The sequence below is a fragment of the Nipponia nippon genome, unplaced genomic scaffold, assembly GCF_047370975.1.
Source record: "Nipponia nippon isolate SJK-2023a ecotype South Korea unplaced genomic scaffold, ASM4737097v1 scaffold_2, whole genome shotgun sequence".
In the NCBI taxonomy this organism is placed as follows: domain Eukaryota; kingdom Metazoa; phylum Chordata; class Aves; order Pelecaniformes; family Threskiornithidae; genus Nipponia; species Nipponia nippon.
The window spans coordinates 25,923,166-25,948,441 of NW_028262336.1; the positions used below are offsets into that span (position 1 = coordinate 25,923,166).

The 25,276-nt window shown below is 38.7% G+C and overlaps 1 long non-coding RNA gene across 1 annotated transcript in view; it reads left to right on the forward strand.

The window, feature by feature from the left end:
- Window positions 1-24,239, forward strand: part of LOC148055697 (uncharacterized) — a 33,336-nt gene extending 9,097 nt beyond the window's left edge. The window contains exons 2-4 of the long non-coding RNA XR_015704438.1: window positions 7,415-7,554; window positions 8,471-8,509; window positions 24,016-24,239. This is a non-coding gene — a long non-coding RNA (uncharacterized LOC148055697). The remainder of the gene's footprint in view (window positions 1-7,414; window positions 7,555-8,470; window positions 8,510-24,015) is intronic.
- Window positions 24,240-25,276: the final 1,037 nt, after the last annotated feature.

Genomic DNA, 25,276 nt, shown 5'->3' on the forward strand with positions numbered 1-25,276 from the left:
ATGCAATTTTTAAAACCTCAGCCTCCAAATATTTATTCCCATGGTTAATAGCATTCTCTGTGTGCTGAGTTCAGCATTAAAATTATTTAATCTAAACAAACTAAGAAGCTATAAGTATGCAATACCAAGTACAAGAAATTAATTTTAAAAAAAACCTAACTACTATGTGTTTTAGTGTATCTAAGCTATTATAATTTGTCCTTATGGAAAATAAAATGAAAGTATGCAGTACAGTCTATTACACAATCTTTTCCATTTTAGATGCACTTAAAAGGAAAAAGCACTAAATACTAATGGCTGAATTGTAAGCACATGAAAACACATTGCTCTAAGCCTTAGGATTGTATTTCTACACTATTTTTTAAAGATCAACATTGTTCATTATTTTGGATTTTGTCTTTTTTGTAAAATATAAATTGGACAGCACAGAGGTGCAAATTAGCAATGTGAAGTTGGCTTATGACAAATCTGCAAACGCTGAATATGCAAACTTTGTCTCTGTCTTTGTGTCATGCTCATAACCAAAAAGATGTGCTACTATTGTGGCATCCTAGTTTTACGGTGGTGGAGTGGTTTAAAGTAGAAATACATAATTAAACCTGTGTACAGTCCATTTTGTTGCTGAATTAAGGCAAATTAGGGGTAGGAGATACTCTGGCTGGTTTAGTCTCTACTTAAGAAGTATATTCAGCAGTGTAAAAACACTGGATAGTGCAAAGCAGTAATGATATCCCTCTGGCTGCCAAGGCAGAGGGTATAGTTGTGGAAGAGGGCAAGCATAAGTCATAACTACGTGCAAGCCAGCGATATTCGACTGCCATGTCACTGTTGACCTAGTTACAGTGGCGTCCTATCAAGGTTTAAGGTACCTGGCTCTCTGTTGTGTAGGATTTACTGACCTGTAGGAAAGGAGACAGACTGGGAAAAGTATCTACGCAAGAGCTACTCCAACCACTATGAGTAGAAACATGTTTCTTGTGGCCAGTAAACTCTGATGTTAGGATGAGAATTGAGGGCACTTGTGTGCTGTGGCAGGGGAAGTAGTAACCACCTTGGATGGAGTACCTAGGCAAGTGGTAGCTGTAATATGTTACATGACTGCTTAAATGGTTAAAGATAGGTTAAATCAATTAGAACCTGTCTGTCAAAGCTCCTGGAGCATCATGAGATGGTCCTTGCGTAATTGAGCTTGGTCTTTTTTTCTGCTTGCCTCTTACCAGAGCTGTATTTTTCCTCAGTAAGGGTTACAGTTCCAGGAAAAATCAAACTGCCAGTGCAATAATAAGCTCAGTAGTTTCCTAAAAGGAATGTTGATCAATTTATTGTTTGTAGGTGCTGGTCATCTAGCAATCTCAACAAAATTTATGAATCCCATTCCATTAGAAGGACACATAATGCTTTTAGAGATTAATTATTAGAACTATGCTACATAAAATAGCATGCATACCATGCTGGGTAGTTGTTGCATTATTAAATACAATAATTAGGGAAAATCAACAATCTCCAATAGTAATAAACTTCTAATAGGTTTTTCTCTTCTTATGCCAATAAGTATTTAGAGTAGAGTCAAAGTGCAATTGCTACCATCTTCCTTAAATGTTTTGTGTGAAGAGTCCCTTTTTATCATGCTTGTAAATGAAAATAGTATGCTTCTTGAACATTCATACAAAAGAATGGTAGAGCAATGCTATTCAGTTTGTATTTATTTATTTATTCTTTGGCTAACAAATATGTAATTATGGTATTCAAGTCACCTAGGCCTATTTATCTGTCAGTCTGTCAGAACCGGTTGTGAACAGAAGGATATGCATCTTTAATAAGATTATTCACGTGAGTAAGGTTATACCAAACTTGAAGTGCTGGACTGACATCTTCATTGTTTCATCCTGATTTTCCACTGTTTTCCCACTTTCCAATTGTTTTTCTTAGTGAAATTCTGTACTGCAAGGACTACTACCCCATATGCCATGATTCAGTGTGGGATACGATCATCCAACTTTTCATTCATTAGGATGTATGTTCCAATGCTCCTTCTACCCCACCCTCTGCCTGTCTTTTCTCCTTTTTTAAATATGCTTGGAAGATAACTGGATTTTTTTCCCCTTCCCAGGGAAGATTATGTTTCAAAAATACAGTCTGCTGGGTGCATTTGTATTTTGCAGAGAAACTGAGTACAGAACATTGTTTTTCAGCATGTGAGATGAACATAAAAAACCAATTACCTGTGGGGGGAGGGGGAAGCAAAAGGATGCAATCGATTAGCCTTGTGAGCACAAACAAAAGCATAGTCGGTCCATATCTGGCTTCAGTGCCACCTTCCCTCCCCCTACCTCCCCCCCCCCAAAAAAAAAACCCGAAAACAACAAACCCAAACTTTTCAGCAATAAATCTCTTTAATGATACATGAAAGAATGCTTCCGCGCTTAGATCTGATAGTAGGATGTGTCAGCTTCTTGTTGCGCAATTATACTTTGTGTGAACTCCAGCAGCGCAACAAGGTGAGCTGAACTGATGCTGTGCTGTTTTATAGAGCTGGGGTTTTTTGTTTGGTTTAAGAATCTAAAAAGAGAAGTTGTTCTAAAGATGCTACCTACATATACATGTATATATACACATATATATGTATATGTTTACACATCTTTTCAACAAACTACTAGAGAATTTTCTGTAGGAACATTGTAGGGAGAAACATCGGAAAGCTTGGGTCACACAGGGTGTTTTCAAGACCCTTTTGAAGACATGCATATGTTAAGCTCTCTTATTGAATGGAGAAAATATTTAGCCAACAGCATATGAAAAAGGCAAAAGACAAGGGAATGATCCAGTTCTACAGAAACAAAAGGACATAGGGACTCAGTGAAATACTGTGCAAAGACACCATCGTTGGTCTTTGTTCCTATGAGTGTTATTAAGTGAGAGATCTCTTCTCCTTAGCACATACCTTAAAGGCAAGGCAAGTGGTGTTGGGAAGAAAAAGTGGGGGACATTTTGTGTACTCAGAGCAGGTAGTCATGGTATCATGATGTGGTGATGGGGAAGGAAGAAGATGGAAAAATGTATTATGCAAAGACAGTACTATAAAAAGTGACATGAAGGTGTGGGGTACAAAGAATTGCTAAGAAGGAGAACTACATCAAGGCTTTCTGAGTACTTGTCCTACTGTGCCTCTGTTTTTAACAAGCTGTGCATTATTTTGAATATTCTCTTTCCTTTTGCTTACTTTCCCTTCTGCACCATCTTTGCTGTAAAAGTATTTCTGTTATTCCTCTTGCATAACTTTATGAAGAACCTCAGTAGCTTATGATATTATCCTAAATTGTGATAGTATATCATGCATATAGACTCTTACATTCATGTGCATGGACTCATGCATATGCCATGTATAAGGAATTCACTCCTCTTAGGATGCATATAGGAGCAGACTACTCTGTCCCTGAATAATTGGCATGTCTCCTAGCCACCAGGGTATTCTGTGATGTGACCATAAGCATGTTTCTAGTTTAACTTTCAAAAGTTAAGTGATATAGGAGTCTAATTTAAAAAAACTTTCTTTTCAATTAGGCATAGTATAGTAGAAAATTAGCTGAAGTGCTGCGTAAGCTCTCATGTTTTCTAGCACTCTTTAGGCTGTAGCTGAGATTTAAACAGCTTCAGGATATTGTGAGTCTTTTCTCATGAGCAGTTTCTTGGCTTGCTCAGAGGAATGCCTCAAACTCAGTAAAGCCCTCCCCTTCTCGGCACTAGTGCTGTCTGCCACCCTCATTAGAAAGTCACATGCAGGAACAATTCTGTTTTTCTCTGCTAGTGAAATGAAAAGGCTGCCCTCAACACCACCTTTGGTTCAAGTGGTGTGTATGTCTTGTTACATACAATTTCTTCTGTATCGTTTTCTGTTTAAACAGACCTAGCTACTTAGACCTTTCATCGTATAGATCTGAATATCAGAGCAATTTGTAAAGCTCATTTGTGTCCATGGATAATTCACAAACGGATGGAGAATCGTCTTTAGTTTTCATCTGTGATAACACTGACACAGAGAGTTCACCAGTCTCAGTCTAGAACTTAAAATGTAAATCAGCTCAAATCAATTACCTGCTGAATATTGCAACGCGAATAAAAGGTTTTTGAGCTAGGTATGGGAAATTGAATGCTATGATTTTATACAGGATCCATGCCAAGGTCTCTGCTGTGATGGGATGAGTTTTCTGGCAGCCAGTTAGGAAAAGGAGGAAAAGCTGATTGTTTTTATTGAATTTTACTTTTGCATTCATGTGGTTGAGAAGGCTCTTCTACTCCTCCCTTTGCTATAGCACTGTGGTGTTAGATGTTCGCTCACATACAGGTTTTGGTTTAAAATAAACAGAGATGGTTTTGTTAATTATATACTGATCACTTTATAAATGTCCTAAAAGTGTTTTCATATCCCATGTCAATTTGATTAAAAAACACTTGAGTTTATACAGAGAGTTTCAGGAAAGCCAAACCTGTTACAAAATGGACTTTTCCAAAATGAGCCTGAGTAGTTAAAAGAAGTTGTTTACAGCAAATATTTTGTTTGTTAACAGTAGTTAAAAGAGGTTGTTTACAATATTTGATCTCTTACACAAGAACGAGTCTGAGAGTTTACTGGCCCGTGGTGAAACGGGGGTTGCTGTTGGACATCTAGGGAAAGGCCATGAATTCCAGCTGGTTCAAAGACTTGTGTTTTCCACTCGTGTGAAGCGAAGTCTGCAAAGATACAATTTAGCTAATAATAAGAAGAAACTTGGATCTGATGTACGTAAAGCTAGCAAGGAGAGAATGTCTTGTTCTTGAGCATATCTGAGTTTAGCATCATTGGACACTTTTGTTGAAGTCAGCTGCAGCTGGCTTATGGTATGATTTGTGCAGATGGACCAGCAATAGGAAACCCACTGCTGTGTGTAGTTGGCACAGTAATTTAGAGATCTGTTCTTGATGGCTAGCCAGGGTTTGGCAACAGGTAACTCACAGATGTTGGCGTATGGGAGAGAGTACACTGACAGTGACCACTGATAGGTGTGTTATATTGCTTTATTGTAATAAGTTTATTGTTGGTGTAGAGGCCAAAGCAATACACTTGCTTTCTGCTCAAGTCCACTTCCCTTCTTCACCTCACCTTTCCCCCACCCCACCCAAATTATGGCTAAGACTGCCATAATTTCCAGCTCATGTGGGTGAAATCTTTGACCAGGATAGCGCTAATGCTTGATTCTACTCTTGTGTAAAGCATTAAGCTATAGCCGAAATAGACTTCAATAGATTTTTGTCCAGACCCTGGCTTACGCCGTTTTTTGCTTTATTTATTTATTTTTTGTTCCCTCCTCTTTTCCTCCTTGGGCCTTTGCTGGCAGGGAGAGGGGAGTAGTTCCTGTGAAGCTGGCACGTGAAAGGCTAAAACTGAGCTGTTCTCACATTTGGGGTATTTAGATCTTGAATTCTAATTGCAGCCAACAGAAAACATAGACATAAAGGTATCAAAGATGGCATCTTTGTTTTGAGAATACTTATGTCGCATCATGTTATTCTTTGCACATCATTCCCTTTTCATATAAAATATTTCAGTTGACACTCTTTACTATGAAGGAATCTAATAATCTATATTTATTTCATGATGAATTCCATTTAAAGCCATGGTGTAAAATCAATTTAGATTTTCATATTCTCATTGGAGAGATCCACCAAAAGCTCTCAGCATCCATGGGAATTCTTCAGATTTGGGAGGCTGGGTATTATAAGAATTATCCAGAGTAGAAGCCTACACTCCTACACTCTGGCTGTTCTTCAGTGTGCACTCAGACGGAAGTGCTTCATGGTATTCAGTAAAAGAGAAGGAAATGAAAGTGAGGAGAGGAACTATACAGGAGAGAATTAAAAAGAAAAAAAAAAGGGGGGGGGAAGTGGGGGAGAGATGAGCTGTACTTTTTTAATAACAATTTTGTATTGTAAGGGAAAAAGTCTGTAGAGAACTTGGGCATTGTTGTGTGTCTGCCTTCAACTGACTTGGTTCTTTGACAGCTGAATTTTTTTAAGTATTTGGAAGAAGGGAGGATGGGAAGCAAAATTTTTTTTTTTTTTTTTTTTTACTACAACAAAAACTTCAGTCTGACTTGAAATCATGTCTTTGCAGTAGAATTAAATTTAAGATGAGCAGACACCGAGACAATAAATAACTGGACTTGCAGTTATTTGAATGATGATGCCGAAAAGGATGGTCATGTTGCTCATGTAGTCAGAGGGAGCCATTTCCAGGGGAGAATCAGAGTAAATGTTCCAGGACCATCAAGAGTGCAGAAAAACAGGAATCTGTCAGTACAAGGATGAATGGCAGAGAGGGACCTGTCCTGGCCACAGGGAAAGGAGGGGAGGAGGAGTGGCTCACGGGAAGGTTGGTGGGCTGAGAGAAGAGCCTAAAGTCATGCTGCCACCACAGCAGAGGAATGGGACAGGCCAAGCTAGTGATCAGCAGGTCTTCTGATGCTTCACTTGCCACTGGACTCTTTTGGGACACTAGTAGTTTATTGTTCATCATTGTTGACAAGGTCTTATGGTAATATTAAACCTTCTGAATATGGGGACAGGGGAATTTCAAACAACTGTTCCATTTTGATGGCTATTTTATACTTCAGGCAAGAGCATTTCACTGTGCAGTTTACAGTCCTGGTCTAGTGGTGCATGCCCTGGCTGTATTGCCCAATAAAGACTTGAGCTAACACTGTTCTTTTGTGGCCTATGGTTTGCTTTGAAAGAAACGTAGGAGCATGGTTGTGAAAGGAAGCCTGATAGGAGATCACTGAGGTGGGATGACTAGGGTATATAGCACCAGTGTGCTTTGTTCACAATGCCAGTGCAACCATTGAAAGACCAGAACTGGGGCACTGAATGTATTTGCTTCTCCCCAAGATAAATGCGCATCTCTGATGACAGCTGTTGTACTCTGCATTAACAAGGAAGCTTCTCAGTAGTGAGAGAATGAATTGTTTGCTTAGCCTGGTTATGAACTCTAGGACTCAGGTCTCCAGCTTGATCAATATAAACAGATAACTGTGCTGCAGTAGGATTTGACTGATATGTATGAGGTTGGAAATTTCTGGATACTCAGGACCACTTAGAGTTATGAGCTTGCTTTGTTCTAAACATCGAGAGCTACAGGGGAGTGAAATTTCAGCATGTAGGTGAGATGGGCTACAACCTGCCTCCAAGGCATAAACCCCACTGTTTCATAAAAAAGAAAAATCCATTTTGATTTTTTTCACTGCAGTTTTCTTTCTAACTGGCAGAATGAAAACTCTTCATTCTAAGAAACATGAAAAATTGGTAGTGAGGCAATACAGCAAAATCTGGTCATTACGTCGCCCGAACACAACTTACTTTATTTTTTTCCTGTTTGTATTAGAGCTTTCATGGCTGTTTGACAAGGTTACTACTTTGTGCTGGAACATGTCGCGAGCATTGACGATACTTCTAAGATGTTGAAGAATCTTTGTCTTATGCTTCTGAGCAAGCCCTCCAGTTAGGACAAATGATCAAGCCAAGGTACATTTGCAAAACGGTGCAATTCCGTCAGCACAAAAAAACCCAGATCTGGCAGACACTAGCTTTTATGGCTAGATAAGAATTTTGAGGTTTAGCAATCCATGTTAAGCATTTGGAGTTGAGCAAGTAGAAAGGAATGCAATCTCTGAGAACAATAAAATCTTAGAGGAATATTACAATAATAATTTGTCAATGAAATCAAAATAGTGGTGGGATAGTTGTGGGAGTAGTATGATATACCTCAGAAAACAAAGTCTTTGCTAGTTGTTTAGTATGATAATAAAGATATGGAATACGTTAAAGTTGTGAATTGGACTGTGTGTGGGTTGCGTGATCAGGTATATTTAATCTATTTTATAGACACTGATCAGGTTGAGCTTTTCAGATGACAGGAATTTTGATAAGGTAGTTCTGAGACAGCTCAATGTAGAAGTGAGGTAGGTTAATGCTTGTTTCAGTAAGATGTCTTACAGTGTAGCTACGTAAATTGTATGAATGAGAAAAAGACATATCTGAAGAATGTTTTGGGAAAACTTTATCCAAGATGATATCCCACACCATTTGTTAGTCAACTTGTTTTATCAAGCCAAGGATACTCTGAAAAAGGGCATCACAAAATTTTTCTCTGCGGAAATGTATTTTTGCCTCTAGTAAAGAATTAAATTTGCCTTTTAATTTCTTCTTAAGCAAATTTGAAATTTTCTGGGACAGATTAAATTCTGCCCAGCCATATAAGCTTCCAAAAAGTAACAGTAATTAATTGAATCTTATCTAACTCCAGTCTAACCTAATGGTCAGTGTGGGAAATGTATTTTTATTGATCATAGTAATGACAGAGAATAGCCTTTTAATGTATCTTAATAGTAAGGCAGATACACATTATGATATCCTCCGATTTTTTTTTTTCCCCTTCCAGGACAGCGTCTAAAGCTCTATTATTATCAATTTAAACTCGGTAAGTTGTTTTCTAGGCATATACCATTGGTTTTAGATAGCATGCTGTCTCCATTTCTGTGTTTCTCATTCATGTGTGCTTGTTATAATTCATATCATGATTAAATATAAAAGGGAAATGCTTCATCTGCTCTACCAATAATTCTCTACTAAAAGAATAGTCTTCTGGAAGATGCCACAGCAGGAATTTCCTCTTTCTAGTTACGCAACACCAAAAGGTAAACCTCTTACTGGTTAATTTATGTGTAAAAACTACTTCAGTTTATGTGCTAAGTGATGCTTTAGCACTTAAGGCTAAATTAATAATCATGTTTGTGTAACTATTGACAATTGTTTTGACCTCTGGCTTAGTCTTTAAAAAGACGGGTATGTTTAATATTCAGCAGTAGATTTTAGTTATCCATAATTAACATTAAGAATCAATTCCAAACCAATGGGGAGAAATAGCCAGGAGACCAGAGTTAATGACACTTGCCCTTCCCAGTGGATGGAATGAGAAGAATAAGGGTTAACTCTAGGTGGTGGCCTGGCTACATTTTCAGAGGAATTTCTTAATTTGTCAAAAATGGGAAAAAATAAAGAAGCTAAAATTTGTGTCTCATCCAAAGCAATCAGAGAAAACCGTAGTGATTTGGGTAACAAAAATAGTTACCTCATATAAGTCTGTATTAATTTATCCTGAAGCAAGGCTCAGTTTTGGTATATCTTTTCCAGGTGACCATGGGGAAGTTATCTAGGTTCATACTGGTGAGAGGGAAGAGCCATTTCATGATTATAGCAAAAAATCAATAAGCAGGATGAAATTTGTCATGACAGTGGTTGCTCTTGCGATCTCTATCTACATCTGTGAAATTCATACGAAAATTCAGTAAATTTGAGGTAAACCTTGCTTGGAGGAACAATATGACTATTTTCTCTGAGAAGATTATGATTACAGTTTACTGGTGACTTTTTCCCTCAAGAAGAAATTTTACAATTTGTTCTAAGTTCTTTCCTCTCCCTCCTCCCCACCAAGTAACATTTCTAGTAAAAATAGACTTCTTCATATTACATACCTCACATTCAAATATAATATATATGTCTTGGGAATATATTGAACAGTATATAAGATACACAGGCTTGGAGGTAAAGCAGAATGGCTGTGACTAATCTTCTGCCATCCACACCCCAAACCCCGGCTTTGCCCCATACTGAGGACAGGAAAATCTCAATCTAGGAGGACCTAGTCTGTCATCGCTCTCTCCAACAACCTGAAAGGAGGTTGTAGCGAGGTGGGTGTTGGTCTCTTCTCCCAGATAGCAAGCAACAGGACAAGAGGAAATGGACTCAAGTTGTGCCAGGGGAGATTTAGATTAGATATTGGGAAAAATTTCTTCACGGAGAGAGTGGTTAGGTATTGGAACAAACTGTCCAAGGAAGTGATGCAATCACAGTTCCTGAAGTGTTCAAAAAACGTGTGGATGTGGTGCTTAGGGACATGGTTTCGAGGTTGACCTGGCAGTTAGGTTAACGGTTGGACTCAATGATCTCGGAGGTCTTTTCCAACCTTAATGATTCTATGATCACCTTTGAAAGAAAGGAAGCTTTTGCTTACAATTGCCTACAATTACCCTGAGGAATAATTCTCATTCCAGGTGTGGTGGAACTTTGAGTTTTTACTAGCCACTTGACCAGGTTTCCTGATCAATTCAGGTGTTTTCCTCAGGAAGTGTATGTAAGCATTTCTATCCCTATTATCCAGTAATACAGACACTAGTTATTAAGAAAATAGGTCTAACTCAGTACCACCAAATATCTCTAAATCATTAAATGTATGAAAATTTAATGGCCGTAACATCACAACCTTCATACATTTCGAAAGAGAGTTTTTCTTAAAGCATCACTATTGTTCTAACAATTTCTTGTAAAGTCATTGATTTTATGTTGCTTCAGGGAAGGTGCAATTTATTACTGTTAACAATGTTTCCGTGATTACATGAAAGGTTCCTTGTTGCCACCAATTAATTAACCTATTAGAAAGTATCCTTTCTTTTAGAATAGATGATGAGATCTATCTGACATCTCTGGTTGTCATGTGAAGCAAGCTTTGTGATGGGAAAATTCTGGAAAACATCTTTGGTTTCATTTTCCTGTAAATGTCATGTTCAAGTTAGTCTCAGCACAATCAGGTGTTTGGCAAATTATTTACTTGATCAGTCTTTTCAGTGTCTGCTTCTGCAGTGGGATCTTAGCCCATGGTTGGATTTGTGTTATTGTACTTGGTTATCCGCTGAATCAGTGAACTTATTGTCTTAGTGCACTTTGTGATGGGTCACTGGAAAAATCAAAGGTTTATAAGCTTAAGTAGCCAGTTGGTGAAGACTTTTTTCTACATATATAAATAAGTACCTCATACACATAGCACTGGGGAAAGGAGGGCTGCCTGTAATGTTATCATCACAGCAATAGCCAAACATTGGGACGATATTATTTAGGAGGAGGCTCACTGTTGGAGATGGTCATGTATAGCAGTTGTGAAGTTCAGTGGTGCCACTACAAGAAATTGTCTCAGTGGTGGATAGTCTAAGCACGAGCGTGTCAGGTTTGTTTTCTGTTAACTCCATGCTAGTCGCTGCAGAGATGGCTCTGAGCAGCAGCTGTGGGGGAGCACAGGAGCAGTGAGGGAAACAAAACCTTCAGTGCTAATCTGTTTCTGTTGATATCTTCAAGATCTCAGCTGGAAATGCGGGCTCATCTTGTGTATGCATGGTTAGTATCGCAGCATTCCTTGTCTTTCTAAATACTCGGGATAATTTTTTCCTGCCATTCTCCCTGTGTTCTCGTTTCTCGTCTCACCTGCCTCATTGCTTGGTTGTCTGAAACTGCTCTGTGCCTTTTATGTTGACTCATTTCATTTGTGTCATGCTACTGTTAGGTTATGTGATAAAGCACATCTGCACACCCACAAAGGAGCTCAGAAAGACAGTGGCAGGAGGGGGAGCCCAAATAATACCCTGCTGGGCTACTCCCAGGCCATCACAGGGGCTATCAGCCCATCCAGGGTCCATCTGCACAAGCCCAGAAGAGCACGGGAATGCAGAATGACAGGTGGGAACCTGAATCGAGGACTCCTGAGGAACCACCACCTTGTCTCGGCTTCTCCCAGGGCTGTCCCAGCTAAGCCGTCAACCCCAGTGACCAGACATTAAATCCATCATGATGAGTCATCGGGAGCATCTCTACAAATCACCTTTCACACTAAGAGGAGTTGCCACCTGGGGTAGGACACATTGTGGGGGGTGGGGGAAAAGCAGTTTGGGATCACACAGGATTTATAGTGTGTTTAGGGCAGGAATCAATGATAGGAAAAGGGAGGGGTTTAGGTGATTTTGGGAGGAACAAGAGTAGGAAAAGAGGGAGGGAAAAGGGATTAAAAGGGGCCATCGTATTTAAATAGTTTGCTCAATACGCTGGTCGATACGCTCGATACGCTGCACATGATCACCACAGCCTGTCCTACTTGTTAAATTCCTTTCCAACTCTCCCTTGGGTGGGGGAGTGCTCTTCTGGGTGCACATGGGGGTCTGCGTGCAGCAAGTGGGGTCAGACCCCACAGGCTGGAGGGCCCACCTGTCTGTGGTGCTAACAACTGGAGCAAGTGTGGGTCTTGAAGCGTGTGTGTAAGCACTAGTGAAGATCAAGCCAGATGAGCTGGCAAGTAGAAGTGACCTGGGAGCAAGATGGTGAGCCAGTCTCTAGAGCTGACTCTGGGTGTGAGAGCACCTGGATGTCTCTAGGGATGAGAGAGCACAGCAGAGGGTGGCTTTTGGGACCTGGACAGTCCTGCCCAGCTCTGTGTATGTGTGATGGTCTGTCCCAGCAACTGGAGTAGGGATGTAGCTTCTGGGTCTCTTATGTCCAGGTGCTAGCAACTGGGGAGCCTGGGCTCCAGGGGCCAGCTGCTGGGCACACTGTGTGTCTGAGCCCAGCTGCTGGAGGGATCCACCTTCTACATGTATGTAGGACTCAATCATCTTAAAGGTCTTTTCCAACCTAAATGACTATGATTCTATGATTATATATATATGTGTGTGTGTGTTTTCTCGCTAGTAGACCTCCGTCCTGTCCAGCTGGTGCTGTATATCTGCATGAGTGCTCTGTGTGTCTGTGATCTGTGTGGCCAGCTGTGTGTATGTGTGTTCTTCTGTCTGTGTGCCTGCTGGGAATGTGTCTTCAGCCTTGCTGCTGGCTGGAGATGGGGACATGGAGCAGCAGCAGTCTCACCTCTCTCAGGCTGTTGGATCCAGCACGAATGACAGATTTCTCCTGACAGCTTCCACTGTTCCACTGTAGATGAAGCCGTTCCTGTCATCAGGATTTTTTGTAGGCATCTGGAAATGTACCTCTTGCAACTCAGTCCCTAATATTTGGGTTTTTTTTCCCTCCCAAATCAAATAATAACCCATTATATTTTTCAAGAATGTATCAAGCTGTTTACCCTGGTCAAATGGGTATTTTTTTGGACAGGAAAGTTGATTTGCTGTAGAGCTAGTAATACCATTACATACTACCACTGAAATGTAGTCATGGTGATCATGTGATTCTGCAGTAGCTAGTATCAGGATACATGTTTTTTTAGGTAATCCGGTTAAAGGCTAATCACAATAAACCTAAAGACCCAGTAGTGATCAGAGGAACAATGACAGGCTGGGATACCCTAGTATAATCAGTGAAAACTGAAAGGAGCACACTGAATTTGTATCTCAATAAAACTATCAAAGGCAAATGATTTAGACCATTGTAGTTGATGAGAAATGCACAGAGATGAGTCAAGGAGGAAAATCTCTGAAAGGCTATGAAAAACAAAAGGTTATTGCCTCTCGGGAGCATAGGGAAGAGAATTTGAGGATTGTGTAAAACATGTAATGTTTTAAAGGGATTGTGGTGGGGTGTGAAAGTTTACTGTGGGACTGAATGTGGGGAGGGATCAAGGTGGACCAATAGGTCCATCTTGAACAAGTGTGGGGAAAATAGAGAGATGAGTGGGGTAAAAGAGGCTGGTTGAGTGCATACAGGTTGCTGGTTAATACACTTGTCTGACTGAGCTTGACTACTACAGTCTATTCTATGTTCTTAAACCCTGTTTCTAACCATCCTCCATGAGGATGGTGTAATCTCTGTTCTGCGTGTGGATGTATGCCAGCAAACTGCAGGTCAGCCTAGTCCTCAAGTAGGGTCAGTGGTCTAAGCACCATCAACTGCAGTGAGCACAAACCTCAGGGACTCGAGGTATCAGCTGCTGGAGGAGCCCCGGGGTCTGGGAGCCAGCTATTGACCAGACCAAGTGTCCACAACCAGCTAACGGAGAGGCAGGCAACGTACGTATGTCTGTCTGTTCCAGTGGTGGACTTGGTTCTGATCAGCCAGGGAGAAGGATCAGGCCATCTGTACTATTCCTGCTTGTGAGCGCCTTGTGCCTTTTATGGATACCAGTAAAGGCACTATTCTCTCTATACTGATCTTGTGTGGCTGGCTGTGTGTGTACATAAATATATGTGTATATGTATATACTTATAGTGTGTGGCTGGCTGGCTGGGAACACAAGGGCAGCCTTGCTGCTGGCTCCATATGGGGACTTGGAACCACTGCAGCCTTGCATCAACCCAGCTGCAGTAAGAGGAATCCTCCCGGGTCCTGAAGCCCACCAGATTTGGCAACCTCTAATACTATGTCTTTCTGAAAGAAAACTAAGTAAATACATTCAAAACGTGATCATTACAACCAGTAACTCCATTTTAATTTTAAATGTCTAGTGCCGTATGTGCATGTACTACCTATTCATTTTGTTAAACTGAAACATGATTTAGAATAAACACCAAAGTTTGGTACAGAGCAACAAGTAATAATGAATTTTAACTTGCCTTACTGTGCAAATGGGCTCTGATTACCTTCCTATGCTGATTGCTAAAAGGAGACTTTCTGAATAGAAAAGTCATGTAGACTTAATTCAGGAAAACAGTAATGCAAAAATTGAGCTTTGCTCACTGGAAAGTATAAAATGAGGATTCCTAGAGAGACAACATATTACCTGAGAATAATTTGGCTAATCAGTGAGCCATTGAAAGTGGTGCTCTATACTTGAGTATTCTTGCAGCTTTTGTGCATGTTTATGTGTTTTAATTGGAAAAAATACAGATTTTTGCCACCTGGTGTTTTTGCATGCTGCTTAGCTGTGGGATATGAATAGATTGCAATATATGGACTAATAATCTGAATAATAACATAGCTATTAATTCAGTATTATTGTGAAAAGGAACAACACAACTTGAGTGTACTAAGTGTATTCCTGCCTGCCTTTCTCACAGCGTTGTTAATCTACATATAAAAAATATATCAAATTACTTCTTGCAAAGGCGGAATTGACTGTGTAGGGGATGATGCTATTACTTGATAATAGCAGTCTCTTGAGTCTGCCAAGCAAAGACATAACAAGATCCAACAGCTGGAACTTTAAGTCAGTAAAGTCCAAACTGGAAAGACGGTGAAAACTGCTGGCAGTGAGGGCAAGCACCCATTGGAACAGATTACTAAGAGGCATGGTAATTTTTTTCATTTTCTTGTTTCCTGCCCAGCTGTTTTTCTTGGGATTATCATCTGATTTGTCTGGTACTGAAATTATATGAAGGTGTTTTATATTCTATTTAATGCTTAAGGTCGAGCTAGTTCAAGAGAAGAAAATATCAACTGTAGTGATGTCTATCTTTGTCTAAAATGTCTGAACGACTACAAAGATACACAAAAGGCAGCTCTCAAAAAGTTCAGTGGGCTACTAGGTCACAATACAACAGTACTTAGCTTAAGTAACTTCTTATAGCCCATATTGTGGTGGAGAGGCATATTTTGGTGGCAGAATTTAACTAGGAAGAGTATGTGACTGGTATATTTATCCCTCACTACTGTTGGTTCCTGCCAGAGTGATGAGTTCCATGTCATGGCCTAGATGGTGAAAGGCCTGCTGCTGCTCACAAAGTGGTTTTGGTCTTGCTTGCTCTGGGAAAAAGATTACTCCCTTGCATCAGTTACAGGATCACAGATGTTGCTCAGATAATCTAGGATGAAACAATACGGTGACATTTGTTGAACTGCAATAATGTGCTGGAAACCTGCTTTTATGACATCTAATCAACTTTCTGAGTGATAAGTGGAGGAGGAGGACAAACTACTGTCAGTATGTTCTGCTGTTGGTCTTTTCTTGGGTCATGGCCAAATGGCCATGTGCAAAAACATCCATCAACAAGGAATGTAATTCCTTTCAGGAAGAAAGAGTGTTTCTTTTCTGTTTGTGTCTTTAGGATATCTTGGCCAAGTTAAAGGTTTGTTCGGTTCCAGGATGATTTAGAAGGTACCTGGGTATTGGTAAAAAATATACAGGCCCTTGGAGTAGAGCAGTTGGTTCTATTAGAAATGGTATAGCTTGCTTTTCAGGAGGATGATGTGATGGATTCTTTGCTAACCAGACATCACACATGAAATATAGAACTGTAGAACCTTAGTGTAAAATTACAAGTTTATACTATGTTTGGATCTGACCAGTGCCAGCATACTAGTTTGTTACTTTTGTAAATGTTTAATATGTTTCTTGAGCAATAGTTTGCATTTTTTCAAAACAAAACAAGAAAAACCTATGGTGATTAAGTTCCTTTTACTACAGTTAATAGCAATGACTAATATAAAATGAGCACAGAGTATTTTTTTTTTTTGATAAAATGAAGCACAAAGAATAGGGAATAAAAGCAAGTGCAGCGCTTGTCAGAAATGGATGACAGAGGAACTGTAATAGGAGGAAAGAATTCAGTTAAATTACATGCTTGAAAACACATGGCTAATAGATGGGGGAGAGATACATCAGTTACATTAATGCAGATCAATAATTGATCTTTGCAAGGAGGGATAAGAGACAAGCACGTGCCATTAATGAGAAGGAATTAAATACAGTCGAGAAGTCAAAAGCATGCATCATAAAATATGAATAGTGAGACTCAGTGATGAAACAAATCAGACTTCTATTCAATGTGAAGTTTTGTGGTTTTGCTAATAGCGACTCCTTAGCTTTGTCGGGAAAGAGGAATAACCTTTCTGAAGAAATGAATGTGCTCTCATTTGAAAGTAGAAAATTAATAGCTCTTTAAAATTCAAAAGAAATTCTTGTCTCTGAACCTGAAAAGTTATTTGTTATCAAATGCCTAAATGTGTAAAGATGATGAATATAGAATGTAGTTAGTAAAGAATTTTGGACAACTATTAACTCATGAAGCAAAATGCAAATTTTTTTTTTTTTTTTTTAAAGAAATGAAAGAGAAAAGGTAAACTGGGAGATTTCAGATTGACAGATGAGAAAGTCCAGTGCAGGTATTGAAAACGATGACATCTTTATTTCACTAGAGTTCCTCAGTTATTGCACCAAATGAAGACTGAAATGGTATAGAACCAAAGAAAGTCATACCTGCATCCTTTGTGAATAATGAAGAATTGAAAACTTGAGACAAAACTCAATGTCTACAATAGCGAGGATTTTTGAGTTGATATCTCTGTAGAGGAACAGAGGGGAACAATAAAAAAAAAAGGCAATTTTTATACACATCAATAAATTAAGCAAGGAAAAGTTATTGACAGAAAAGCTGAAAGGAAAAGTTGTTACAGTATAATGAGGAATAGAAATCATTATCTCATTTCCATGAGTAGCAGTTCCATTTTTTTTAAACTGTAAAACATGGTATACATTTAAAATTTTACAACAGGCATAATAGTGTGTGAATTGGAGGGTCAAGCTCTTAGCAAGATGCAGTCTAATTTCTGTGGATTCTCTACTGGAATTTGTCAGATTCAACCACTTGCTTTTACTCCTGCCAGACCTCTGCCTCTGCCCCACATGTCCTGACCATTACTGTATTAGTGATTCTGCGATGCAGCCCTCTGCTATGAAAACTTTGGAGTGTCTTGGTTCCTGCCTGATTCCCCTCTGGAAGGAAAACATCCAAGAGGTCTGAAAGAGCTCCTGGTTTGCTTTCGGCAGGGAATTCCCGTTGTGTACGGTTCCTGCACAGTCCTGTGCTACTGGAGCTCACAGTTGTTTTTTCTTCTGCTATTGAGGATGAAAAAAATAGAGGGCAAGAGCTTTGCTGAGGTAAGGTTTTACACTGATGATAAAGATAACGCTTACAACCAATTAGTAACTGAATAAGGTAAGTTTGCAGGACCAGTGTCCATAACATAGCCTTTTCCTATCTTCCTATGCTTTTTGCAATGAAAATTTTTAGATGGAGGGGGAGGGGGATCAGGATTTCGTCCAAAGCTGACTGTAATTGATGAATCATCAATAAGTTCTGGATTAAACATTTAGCTTGCCTTTTTTGCTGTTGGGATTTTTTTTTTTCTTTAAAGTTATTGCTTCTATGATCTGGGAAATTCTTCCAAATGTCTTCACTCTAGTAGCCCATTTAAAATTTTATAAATTAATCTTTGAAGGATATGCTCTCTGGATAATTAGTGTAACCTCCCTAGAATGCTGATGTGCTTTTTTGCTCCATCTGTACAGCAATAGCCATTTTATGGACAAGGAGGGATGTCAACAGCCACTGTTATATCTTGAACAATGCATTATTTTCTCTTTGAATGGAGCTTTGAATGGAGGCACGTGTTCAAGGATTTGTCTTGTAATAGACTCAGTTTCTTTCCCTTTTTTCTTTCTTTTTTTTTTTTTTATTATTTGAAGTTTATCAAATCACTAGCGCTCTCATCTTTACCTGTTTGCATTTGCCTTTTGTCAGGTACTGACTGCAAAAAGTTTAGTGCTGAAAAGTGGATGGTGTTGCAGGGGGAGGATGAGGGATGGGAACACTGGCCTGCCTCTATACACCTGGCACAAGCTCTTGAATGTTCTTGCTCGCTCTTCTTTTGGATAAGAGTACTTTCCCTACTCCAAAATATGAAGGTCAAAGTCCATTTATTGTGCTGTTCTTGTCTTTATAGCCTCAAGCTATAAGAAAATGTAATAGGTTTTCAAATAGTCAAGATGGCTATGGATTATTTTTTTAAGTTCAAGTGTTATTGAAAATTCCTACATCAATACCTGAAGTTGTTTTTTTCTTCTCTGTCTTCCCCTCTCTGCTTTTTCCAGTTGGTGCTATGAAGATTTATTATTAAAATTCATCAGCTGAGTACAGCACAAGCGTCACTTGAGAACGCTTCCTACTGTGCATCATCAATGGGTATAAACACTTCTGAGTACATCAGTAATTGGTTGCATTTATAATAGTAGCTTTTATGATGTGGACACCTGTCCACTAGATGCTGGATTGACAGCAGCAACTTTTTTTTGTGTCTGGATCACAAAACGAAAGCTTGTAATGATTCAAATTGACTTCTGAGCTGGATTTGAGTCAGTGACTGACAAATGATGGTCCAAATCCCATGATTAGTAGGAAGATTTATTTAAACAAGGCTTTAATGAAGTTTTCCTTCTGTGTCTGCATTATCATGGTTGATCCTTATTTTAATTTTCGGAGACCATATCTGAATAGGAGATGCAATGTGGATGCAGAAATTGAGCAAAAAGTAGCACTCAGAGGTAGTACTAAAAATATTTTTTCATTTTGTGCTAAAGCTATATATCCATGCATAATACACATACTGTTTTTAGGATGAACTTGAAATTAAAATTTTAAATATCTACTGTGTGTTTTAGAAGCAGTATCACCTTTGGTAGGGAGAGGGACAGGGTAAGTGAGAATGGAAGAAGGAAGGAATTCCTGAGAACATGTGATTCTGTGGCATCACCAATAGTGGGTTTTTTTAATTATTATTTTTCCCCCCCTCTTACTGATAAGTATTTTCATTGGAAAAAGTCTGTTCTACTCAGATGGATACCCTTTTGATTTAGTTGGAAAGTAACTTTTGGCTAGTGTCAATATAAATGAAATAAAATACTGTCTGCAGGATTTCAGCAAAATGAGAGTTTTATGGTGATGCAAGATCAATACATAAACCCTTTTCTAAAGATGCAAGAAGTAAATAGCAGAAAATTGAGATAGTAGTAAATAATACTGAAATTCAAATATAAGATTTTAATAATAACAATCATAAAATTCTACAGGTTTTTGTAAAAGAAAAAAACCCAAAACAACCAATAAACCCTGAAACCTTTAAGTAGTTTCAGAATATATCTGGGTGTAATAATCAGTGTCATATTTTGCTGGAGTTCACACTTTGTAGTAGGTTAACTGGGCATTTTTTTATGGGCATACACCAGATAAATGGGCACATTTAATCTTTGAACTGTATCAGCTTACAACAGTGGTAACAGTTAAGGAACAGGAAAAAATAAGAAGACAGAAAGGGAAGATAAATAACCTTCTAACCTTCTATGCTGATTTAATCTTAGAAATATGCCCCAAATTTAAATGTCACCCGCAGGCAGCATGTATCTAAATGTGCTCTCAGGTCACCCAAGGCAGCAAAAGTCCTGTTTGGAAAAAAATGCATGTATATACACATTCATATATATATATATATATATATTTATATATATATATAAATAAAATCAGATGAGGGACATTTCGTAGAGCTGGCTAGGAGCAGAAAGCTGACATTTGCTATGAAAGTAACGTTGCATGAAGAAAAGTGCTTCTGAATCATGAGCTTAGAGAAAAACTTCTAATGAGCATGCAAGGTCATATTGCACATGAGTGCACGACTGGCTTTTCTGTGTGATGAAAAGTATGACAGAGGTGAGCAGCACATAACCAATATAAAACACATTTGGTACAATATCCAACACAATATTTCTCTAAGCAAATTATAGTTTCATGAAAAAATTTAAATTCCTCATCGTGAGAGTTAGAGCCTGACACAATTGAAGATACACTTAAAAATCCAGGGTAATATAAATTGAAAAACCCCCAAAGGATGTTTTGTTTAAGCTTTAATTTTCAAATTTGACCTAATGTGTTGGTCGAGATAAAAAAAAAATCTTAACATAAAGCATTTGTCTTTAGGTAGACAATATTCACATTACTGATTATAGCATTGTAGAAATACATTAAAACATATGCTGGATATCGTACCAAATGTGTTTTATATTGGTTAATAACCATTGTAGTTTCTACTAGTTTAAAGGAATACTGAGGCAATACTTCTTGCCTTTTATATGTAATTTGTTTTCTGACTACAAATCTCTGAGGACTCTGGCAGTCAAAGTTAGACTAAAGAAATGTGCATGGGAATGAATAAATTTTATTCTGACAAGTAGTTTCTCTGCTGAAAAATGCAAGTTACAACTGTGAGAATTTACAGTTTTTATGCTGAATAAGCCATTTGGGTTTTGCACCACTGACAGAGCAATACCGGAGGATTTTCCCAAGTTGTCTGTGGTTACTGCTTACCCCTGGGCACATTTTGTTCTTTTCCCCTACTTAAAAGGTTTTGATTTTGGGAGCTATAGTGGACAGGAATCTCTGCTTCTCTAAAGAGATGGCTTTAATTGATGTAAAATACTTAACTAGGTATTCACTGTGCCTGAGAAAATGTGAGCATGACAACATACAGCTGGACTACATCACATACTACGATAACTATATTTTGCCCTGCATTAGGAAGTTATTTAGGGAGGCCAACCAATCAATCAACTGTTTTTCAAAATGGATTAAAGTGACATCTTGAGAATTTCTACTGATGTCTGCTATTAGTCAGTAACAATGAACTTGTATTATTTTATTTTGGCAATTACTACGCTGGAAAACTAACTTTGCTACATGAAGTGAGTTTTATTTCCCATAGCATTGTACATGTTCCTAGGAGATGAGAAGGACTGAGTAGGAGTCTCTGCTGCAGTTACTGTTGTATTTTATACTTAGGCTGAACAGGGTAATGACTTAACCAGGCTTATGCTGAAATCTCCTGTAGCCTTATGGTTTGGGAATCCTCCAAAAACATGAAAGATATGGAACCATATTTCCTCCAAAAGTGGACATAACTGAATCTGAACTTCTAAAATCAGGTGAAGACCAGAAGCCCCAAGTTACTGAATAAAAACTCTGCCTCCCCAGTTGATGCCCAAGTAGCACCTTGTTCACTTTTCATTTATTATATTTTCTCTAAACTGAAATGTCTAAATGAAAAAAAAAAGAAATCAAACAAAAACAGACAAACAAACAACAAACAAAAAACACCCTCAAAGTAACTATTTTTTGTTTAAAAGAAAAATGTGTGGAACAGGTAAATCAAAGCTGATTATTTTTGTTTTCGTCTCTCAATTTGATAGTTGAACTGGTAAAAGGAAAAGTCATTTTCTTGTGCAGTGATAGAAGTGATACTTCCCTTGACCTTTAAAGTATATATCCCCTTTCTATCTAGAATAACTAATGTTTTGTCATTTTCTTCTATAGAATTGACAACAGCAATTGGAAAGGTTATAAAGTTGTAGCAGCAGCAGCAATCATTCTTTCCCTGTGAAAAGGTAACAGGAGGAGGGGAAGGCTTGTAGTACTTACTCTGTCCATAGCTACTCTGCAATGGGTGAGCTGGTAAGCAAGCTGAGTTTGCTCCACACTGTCCCTTCTCCCACTCCTTACTGGCACTGTGGAAGTGTCCCAAGGGCTCAATTCAGTGATACTCTGCAAAGAGCAGGATCTGTATCAGGTCTGGTTCCTCCCCAAGGTACTGAATTGCGAAGGAAACAAGACAATGCTAGAAATTAAGTCATTTCAGCAAGGATGAAACACGTCTGTTTGTAGAAAATCTCAGTGGTATTTTGTTGCCTTTTTCATCTATTCTGGAAAAAGAATACATGGTAAGGTCTTAAGGACCTGATGTTACTTGTTACTGCTGCAGGAAAAGAGGATGGAGAATATGTAGCAGAATTTTGTGGGCTTTTGTTGTTAGCTTCAATTTTATTGAATCCTGAAAAGACTGTGGCTTAGGATTATAGAATCATTTAGGTTGGAAAAGACCCTTAAGATCATCAAGTCCAACTGCAAACCTAACACTGCCAAGTCCACCACTAAACCATGTCCCTAAGCACCACATCTGCCCATCTTCTAAGTCCCTCCAGGGATAGGGACTCAACGACTTCCCTGGGCAGCCTGTTCCAATGCTTGACAACCCTTTGAGTGAAGAAATTTTTCCCAATATCCAGTCTAAACCTCCCCTGGAGCAACTTGAGGCCATTTCCTCTTGTCCTATAGCTTGTTACTTGGGAGAAGAGACTAACCCCCACCTCGCTACGACCTCCTTTCAGGTAGTTGTAGAGACTGATAAGGTCTCCCCTCAGCCTCCTCTTCTCCACACTAAACAACCTCAGCTTCCTCAGCTGTTCCTCATAGGACTTGTTTTCTTGACTCTTCACAGGTATGTTGCCCTTCTTTGGACACGCTCGAGCACCTCAGTGTCTTGTAGTGAGGGGCCCAAAACTGAACACGGTATTGGATGTGCAGCCTCACCAGTGCTGCGTACAGGGGCACTATCACCTCCCTGGTCCTGCTGGCCACACTGTTCCTGATACAAGCCAGGATGCTATTGGCCTTCTTGGCCACCTGGGCTGTCAACCAGCACCTCCAGGTTGTTTTCTGCTGGTTCCAACTTAGCTGATTTCAGCAGATAAGTGGAATGGAAATGTCACTGTCACAGTGAAGGCGTTCATGCTATACATTGGCCTGTTTTAAAAATTATTTGGTGAAGCCAGCGGGTCCTACCAACAGTGTTCTGTGTTGGAGTAAAGTTTGCTATTTCTGGAACTTCTGCAGGTGTCCCCCCTACAGCTTCCTTATGTCGTGCTATTCCAGGGGCTTTTGTACCAACAAACTGACTTTGTGAAATGAAGCAAGATTTATCTCTCTTTGACCTTTTTGGTGCATGTGTTGTTTGCCATTTTAAGTTATTTGAAATTTCTTTTTGTTATGGAAATCTGAAGGTGATAGTTCACATGCTTTCATAAAAATGAAGTTAGTTAACATGTTTAAAGCCTTTTGAGGTACTCTTCATTCCCCTGTTCATCCTAAGGTTCTTTTCCATTTTAACCTATCCTTGTAACTAATGTTTTCTGCTACTTAGAGAGATCTTAGTTTTGTTTTGGATTCTGGTCTGATTTGATTTACTTGCAAATTTGTGAAGAAAATATCAGCCTTCGTTTATCCTGTGCTAAACTTCTGTAGAAATTTAGCTGATTTCTTAAAGCTTTTTCAATATCTTTTTACATAATTAATCTTGATCTTCACGAAGAGCATAGTATATTTAGTTACATTTACTGTTCTGTCAACTGCAGAATCATATGGTTAGAAATTATTCAGGTGAAAGACAGTTTCTGATGTCTGCATTGGTTTAAGCTCAGATCAGATCTCTTTCACATAACATAGCACAGGATTTATTGCAAACTGAATGGAAAAAGGACGCGGACACTGGAAATCTGTTTTATTGGGTCAATTATCTATAGCAGCTTTATTTTAAATAGGTGACGGGTTGTGTTCTTCCTTTCAGGTCTTTACTTGTGCATTGTTCTTCATACACATGTGAAGGAAGACAGCTACCTTCAGGGTACCTGAACCACTGCCAATTTCGCTGGCATAACCCACTCCCATAACCTCTGCTTTCCTAGCTGGGAGTGGTGGTGTCTCAGTCAACCACTTTTGGAAGATGTTTAAAAGTATTGAGAGAGTAAACTCTTTCTCTGCTCAAACATGTCTTACTTCAGTGGGTTTTTTCAGTATTGCCAAGAAGATACCTTACTCTCTCACTTGCTTCAGCTGCTGCTTTGTGGTTTGTGCCTGCAGTTTTTAGGCCTCCAAAATTTATCAGGTAATATTGTTTAAACAAGTTGGTGCTGTGATTATTCTTTGACTTGTACCAATTTGGATTCTAAATATAAAAATAGGTAGAGAAATGCCTTTTTCCTTTGTTCATTTCTCAATATATTCCTTTTGTCCAGAGTTATGCTTAAGTGTGCACATTGGAGAGCAAGTGCACCAGTAGCTACTGGTGATAGAGAGCTACCAAGAATTCTGTTCAGAAAAGGTCTTGGTCAGGAGCGGTGGTGTGAATCAAAGGGGACTTCCACATGTATCAGTGGGAATTCAGCTGAAGTGGTGAACTCCGTTACCAGTGTTAACTGTTTGAAAATGGAAGTTGCAAAGGGATCATCAGCCTCCTTAGGCATAGATTTCAAGTGAGGTGACAAATTCACTGAGCTATATTATCCATCCAAATAGAACAATTTCTTCAGTTATATCATGACATGATGGATGAGCCAGTAAAATTACTTTTATGGCACATGGGTGCTAAGCAATCTGCAAAAAGTACTCTGCATTAATGCCAGTACTACCTTTCTAATGTCAAATAAAGCAAAAAAAAAAAAAAAAATCTATTTTTAAACAGGGGAAATATTTGTCTCATGGTCTGTTCATTACCTTTACATAGCCTTCCTGAAGGGTGAACCTTAAGGTCCATGTGAATTATAGAAAATGAATATCAAAGGCTTTTTTTAAAAGGTTTATAATGCTGTGTTTTCTAAAGCACATAGAAAAATGTCATTCCTGTTCTGAAATTCAATGAGTCAAAATACTGATATTAAGTATATAACTGTATCAAAAGCTACTGAAAATAGCTTTTAAGACATGGATGTTTTCGCTCTACCATGTTCACCTAGAAAAACTGTGCACACTTTTTTGGTGGACTAATATTTAAAGTACATATTAAAAAAAAGAATAAAAAAGTTCAGTATCAGCAAGGACATTGGAAGTAG